Source organism: Bos taurus, chromosome 13, assembly GCF_002263795.3.
Source record: "Bos taurus isolate L1 Dominette 01449 registration number 42190680 breed Hereford chromosome 13, ARS-UCD2.0, whole genome shotgun sequence".
Taxonomy (NCBI): Eukaryota; Metazoa; Chordata; class Mammalia; order Artiodactyla; family Bovidae; genus Bos; species Bos taurus.
Window position 1 is genome coordinate 46,498,025 of NC_037340.1, and position 7,328 is coordinate 46,505,352.

Consider the following 7,328-nt stretch of genomic DNA (forward strand, 5'->3'; position numbering starts at 1 on the left):
CATAATACAAAATTTTATCAGGAAATTTATATTATGAAAAATATTTCAATTTTTAAATAAAATTTTAGTATGAAAGTTTGATATTGTGATGTAGAAGCAGTCTTAAAGCTGACAGCAGTTATATTGCTCCCACAGCTACTGATGGCATATCAGCAGTGCTCTCACCCTCAAATGTGGTGACAGGGAAGAGTGTTTTTGAGGAATATAATTTCTTCTCTAAAAATTTTATTTTCTTATTTTTTTGTGTGTTTTATTGGCGAGATCTTTTCTTTCTAGAGAAAATTTGAAGTGGCAACAGCAATGTATTGATATTTTTAATTTATCTTTGTGAGATGTGAGGGGTTCCTAAAAAATACTTTTTCTTAAAGATCTAATGATTTAAATGAAATTAAGTAACTGAAAATTAAATGCAGGTTTTAAAGTTTTTTAATGTAATGAATGCTAGTATGCCAAATAAGTCTGTGATGACTAGAATAATTACATAACCTAATTCTTAGTACTGTGCTTGTATAATTACATAAAGTTTTAGGAGCACTTATTAGTTCAGAAATGATATAATGTTTATGCTAAATTTATTGACTAATGCATTCGCTTAATATTCATACTAACCTGCAGTCTTTCCCCTTGTTTATTTAACTATTTGGAAAGCTCTTGATTGTTTTTTCACATACAATTAGCTGCTTTCACAACCATCATTAATTATTATGGAATTTTACTCCTGCAATAATAAATACAGATAACATTTCAACATGGAAAGAACCTAAGTATTCTCTCCAAGTTACATATAGAATGTTTACCTATATTTGTAAAAATTTTGATATTAGCAATAAAATCTAATAACATGCTTTGTTTACTAATTACTAATACACAGTCTTATGGTCTCACAGGTTCAGGGATACAAGAAATTATATTAAAGTAGACATTTGACCTTCTGACATCCAAAATTAACAGCAAATAGCAGATTCAGGTGAAAAATAGGTTGAAGATCAACTTCAGTGATAGTAGTACTAGATAATGTTTTCTTAATTGCTATTATAAATGGCATTTTAAATGTTTTCTATATAATATTATATATTGTTAAATATTATTGGAGAAGGAAATGGCAACCCATTCCGGTGTTCTTGCCTTGAGAATCCCAGAAACGGGGGAGCCTGGTGGCCTGCTGTCTATGGGGTCGCACAAAATCGGACACAACTGAAGCGACTTAGCAGCAGCAGCAGCATTGTTATATATTATATGTAGCATAACTATACCTTATATAGAGAACATAACATATATTATTATATACTATATGAAACTGCAGTTGTTTTGCATATTGATTTTATATCTAGCAATTATGCCAAAATTTCTCCATAATTTTAATACTTTATGTATTTTGGGGGTCATTTGAAACTGTTGTGAATACTGACATTTGGTCTTTTCTTCTACATTGTGTTCTTTGTAGTGCATTTTCTTGAGTGCAAGGGCCTCAACAATGTTGAATAGAAGCAAAACTGGCAGGTATCTCTCTTGTTCTGATTTTTAAAGAGCATGCTTTTCAACACTACTTCATTCATGATGAGGTTTGTTGAGCTTGGTGGAGATGCACTGAGTCCAGGCTGGATGACACTGGAGGGAAGCACTGGAGACTCACTGCTAATCCGGTGATATTTCACATTGTTTCTTCTCCCCCTGCAACTGCTGGCTTCCAGTGCCCTCAGCTAGTTGTTCCATGCCTTGTATTCAGGTTTTGTTTTCATGTCTATAACTGCATCCAGTGGAGAGACAAGGTGCAGTGTGCTTGCTTCACTAGAACGGAAACCTGTATTTTACATTTGCAACTTTTCACCTTCTAATTATAGTTAATATTTTAAAATTTCACATAAAATGTAGAAATCTTGCAGTTACAGGTCCCTGTTTCTTCCACCCCACATCCTTTATGCTATACTGTTATCTACACATACTATGGTCTCCACAAGGTACTCTTACAGTATTTGCTTTGAATAGTCATATGTAGTAAAAAGACATTAAAGGCAAATAAAACATAATGCCTTCTGTATTTGGCCAGATATATATGCCATTTCGAATGCTCTTCTTTCACCTCTAAGTCGAGATATCTACCTTACACAACTTATTTAATTCTGAAGAACTTACTTTCTCATTTCTTGTAATGCTAGTTTGCTGGTAACAAAGTATTTGTTACATGAGAAGGTATTCTGTTTTGATTCTTTTTTTTTTAATACTTTATTTTCCAGAGCAGTTTAGGGCTTACATTAAAATTGAGAGGAAGGTTCAGACATTTCCATATACCCCTGACACTACATCTGCATGGCGTCCCACATTATGAACATCTCTCATCAGAATGGTACTGTTTATTATTTATTTATTTACCACGGATGAACCTATGTTGACACATGATAATCATCCATAGTCCATAGTTTATATGAAGGCTCACTCTTGGTGTCCTACAGTCTCTGGGTTTGGACAAATGTAGACATGTATCTACCACTACACTGTTGCATAGAGTCGTTTCCCTGCCCTAAACATCCCCTGTGCTCCACCTCTTCTTCTCTTCCTCTTTGCACTCCCTGGAAACCACTGATAGTTTTACTTTATCCATAGTTACAGCTTTTCCAGAATGTCATAAATTTGAACACATGTAGTATGTAATCTTCCAGATTGGCCTCTTTCAGTTGGTAATACACATTTACAGTTTCCCCTTGTCTTTTCATGGCTTGATAGCACACACATTCCCTGTCTGTATGTACCACAGTTTATCCATCACCCACTGACGGACATCTTGGTGGTTTCCATGTTTTGGCAGTTATGAATAAAGATGCTGTAAATCTGTGTTCAGAGTTTTGTGTGGACATAATTTTTCAACTCCTTTGGGTAAATACTAACGAGCACAATTGCTGGATCGTATGGTAAGAGTATATTCAGTTTTGTAAGAAACTGCCAAATTGTCTTCCAGAATGGCTCTATGAGTTTTGGCAATTACAAATAAAGCTGCTATAAATCCATGTGCAGGTTTTGTGAGGACATAAGTTTTCAACTCATTTGGGTAAATACCAAGGAGCATAATTGCTGGATCGTATGGTAAGAGTATGTTTAGTTTTGTAAGAAACTGCCAAATTGTCTTGCAAGGTGACTGCCACATTTTGCATCCCACCAGCAGTGAGTGAGGGTTTGTGTTGCTCTACATACTGTCAGCATTTGGTGTTGGCAGTGTTCTGGATTTTGACCATGCTAATAGGTATGTGGTGTTATGTCATTGTTGTTTTTATTTGCATTTCTCTGATAACATATGATGTGCAGCATATTTTCATATGGTTATTTGCCATCTGGATATCATCTCTGGTGAGGTATTTATTCAGGTCTTTGCCCCATTTTTAATCAGCTTGCTTGTTTTCTTGTTAAGTCTTAAGGGTGCTTACATGTTTTGGATAACATTCTTTTATTAGATACATCTTTACAGATATTTTCTGCAAACAAGTCTGTGGCTTGTCTTCTAATTCTCTTGACATTGCCTTTCACAAAGCAGAAGTTTTTAATTTCGGTGACATCCAGCTTATCGTTCTTTTTGATCATATTTTGATTGTATTGTATCAAAATAGGCATCACCATATCCAAGGCCATCTAGGTTTTTTTGTATGTTACCTTCTGGGAAGTTTTTAGTTTTACGATTTATGTTTAGGTCTCTGATCACTTCTGAGTTATTTTTTATGACTGGGGTAAAATCTGCATCTTTATCACCATTTTTTTAAGATGCTGTCTTCACTGCATTGCATTGTTTTACTCCTTTGTCAAATATCAGTTGATTATATTCACATGAGTCTACTTCTGGGCTCTCCTGTTCCACTGATCTACTTGTCTGGTCACATCAGTCAGTTCTATAACTCTGCTTGTCTCCTTCAATATAGTGTTGGCCTTTCTGGGTCTTTTTGCCTCTTTACAAACAATTTGTTTATATCCACAAAATAACTTGCTAGCATTTTGATTGAGATTGATTGAATCTATAGATCAAGTTGGGAATAACTGACGTCTTAACAACATTGAATCTTCCTATCCATGAACACCTAGAGCAAGACATCTTGGAGTGTGAGGTCAAGTGGGCCTAAGGAAGCATTACTATGAACTCAGCTAGAGGAGGTGATGGAATTCCAGCTGAACTCTTTCAAGTCCTAAAAGATGATGCTTTTAAAGTGCTACACTCCATATGTCAGTGAATTTGGAAAACTCAGTAGTGGCCACGGGACTGGAAAAGATCAGTTTTCATTCCAATCCCAAAGAAAGGCAGTGCCAAAGAATGTTCAAACTACCATACAATTGAGTACCATATGTACTCATTTCACATGCTAGTAAGATCATGCTTAAAATTGTTCAAGCTAGGCTTCAGCAGTTACATGAATTGAGAACTTCTAGATATACAAGCTGGGTTTAGAAAAGGCAGAGGAACCAGAGACCAAATTGCTAACATTCACTGGATCATGGAGATAGCAAAGGAATTCCAGAAGAACATCTACTTCTGCTTCATTGACTATGCTGAGTCCTTTGTGTGGATCATAGCAAACTGTGGGAAATTCTTAAAGAGATAGGAATACCAGACCACCTTACCTGTCTCTTGAGAAACCTGTATGTGGCTCAAGAAGCAACAGTTAGAACTGGTCATGGAACAACTCACTGGTTCCATATTAGGAAAGGACTACGTCAAGACTGTGTGTGTGTGTGTTTGTCTTTCGGTATGCCCCCCTTTTTTTTTTCTTGGTATCTGGACATAATGTACTGAGTAATAGGAACTGCTGTAAATAGGCTGTTAGTGATGTGATGGGAGGTGTGTGGGGAGAGGAAATGTTCAGTAATCCTATGACTGTGTCTAGGTCCTTTAGTGAAGCTCGTGGCTCTTCATTTCTGTGCCTCTGTGTTTCTCAGCTTTTCTCTCCCTTAGCGAGATACAGGATGGATAGAGCAGACAGGCATCAGTTTTCCTGCTGCCAGTTCAGCTGGCTCTGTTAATACCAGCAGGTTAGGTTCCGGTTAGCTAGTTTTCCTAAAGCCGGCCTTGTTAAGAACAGCATGCTCTAGAGCATTTTTAAATGGGCAGGGTCCCTGGGGCTGGAAGACTTGAGGGGGGCCAAGCCATGTTAAGCTGGGCCCTTGCCTGCTAAAGCCCTGGGGACCCCAGGGGAGGTACCTTGGCCACACTGAGCAGAGAAGGACAGGAATACAGGTCCTCCCTGAGAGCTGGCCTTGGGATGTGCTCAGTACAACGCTGGCAGGCAATGATCCTGGTGAGGCACAGAAACCTTTCAGGACTAACACTGGTCTTACATAAGTGATTTCAGAAAACAGAAAAGGAAGAAAGATCCCAACTTGTATGAGACTGGCACAGCCTTGATATGAAAACCAATTAACGACATCACCAAAAAGGGAAACCACAGGATGAACATGGATGCAGACATCCTTGACAAGATATTAGCAAACTGAAATCAGTAAAAGAAGAGGGAAAAACATCTCATCATCAAAGTGGATGTGTTTTAGAAATAGCTTATCATTAGAAAATCAGCCAATAAAATTCATCATATTGGCTCATTAAATGAGAGAAACATTAGATTCACCTGCCAAGTTTAAGACACAAAAATCATTGGATAGAGTTCGGCATGCGTTTATAATTTTTGAAAAAGGACATCTTTTAGTGAACTTAGACAGGGACTCCCTTAATCTGATAAAGGATAGACTTGGACCAAACACTGTACTCAGTGGTGAAATGCAGAGAGATTGCCTGCGAGGGAACAGAAGGCAGGGCGATCAGCTGACACCACTTCTGTCCAGCTCTGTGTGAAGACGTCTCAGCCAGGTCAATAAGAACTAAAGAGAAATAAACGTTATTAAGAATAAATAAAATTGTCATTATTTAAAGATAACTGCACATAGGGAAGCCAAAGCAACCTATAGATAAAACTAGAATTAGTAAGTGAGCTTTGCATTGTGTGCCTGCATGCTCAGTCGTGTCCAACTCTTTGCGACCCCATGGTCTGTAGCCCACCAGGCTCCTCTGTCCATGGGATTTCCCAGGCAAGAGTACTGGAGTGGGTTGTCATTTCCTCCTCCAGGGGATCTTCCTGACCCAGGGATAGAACCCACATCTCTTGTGTCTCCTGTGGGTAGATTCTTTACCACCGCACCACCTGTGATGCCCTTACATTGTTGAATATACTAAAAATTGTCTATTGTGTTGCACTGTATTGCTATAGTCAGGAAAGAAACAAAATAAACATTTGTAAAATACACTATTAGAATAGCATGAAAAAAATGTCAAACACTCAGAAATCTAACAAAAGACCTCTATAGCCAAAATTGCAAAACTTCATTGTGTGACACTGAAAGAGCCTAAAGAAATGGCAAGCTAGGAGGCCCATGAATTGGTAGATGCTACTCTGTAATATGAAGTCTTCTTAAAGTGATGAGTGTTTCCACGTGGCCTCAATCACACTTCCAACAGGTCTTTGTTCATTTTATTCTTTGGTGTAACTGGATAAGCTAGCTCTAGAATGTAGGTGTAGTTCCAGAGTGAGGTGGGAAGGATGCCGTGTCAGCCTCAGACAGCGTCAGGCAGCTGTGTAACCATAGGAGTGCTGGTGGACAGGGGAGCCCACCAAGCAGAACAGAAAATGTAGCACTTTGTGTGACTCACAGCTGCATAAAGCATGGTGGAAGCTGTGCTCCAGATCAAGGAGGCAAGGAGGTTGGGTTTTTTCCCGATGAATGGAAGATTGACTGACCAAACAGTGGAGGAGGAGGAAAAGAAAGGAAAGAAGAAAGAAAGAAAATGAGACCCCTTACTAACAACCCACACGTTCATGAAGAGACTAACAGTGGAAATGTAGATTCTAACATCTGGAAGCAAACTTGGAGTCAGACTCATGGATTTCTTGGCCCTTGGGAGTGTGGCTGTTTTTTGGCCCTTCATGTGCTGAGTGGTCTGGGACTGTAAACTGGTCATGTGGAAAGGAAGCTGTGCAGGTCAGAATTCTGCTGTTTTTCTCTATGGAGCTGTTTTTGTTTGGTGGGTGTTTTCTGGGCTGGACTGGAGCTACAGGCAGTGTCTTGGGTGATGTTTTCAGTCTGTTCAGATCTCTTCCCTTCAGGGGATTTTGAGCTATCGCTCACGTGTGAGGTTTCTCTCAGAGAAAGGATTTTTAAGTTTTCTCGACAAATGTGATGAGTTTTCTGTTACGTGCAGCTATTAGGAGACAACTGTCTGGATGGAGAGGACTATTTGACAGTTCATCATTGAAGACTCATTGTTGGGTAGTTCTTCTGTTCCGTTAAGAAAGAAATCATTTGGT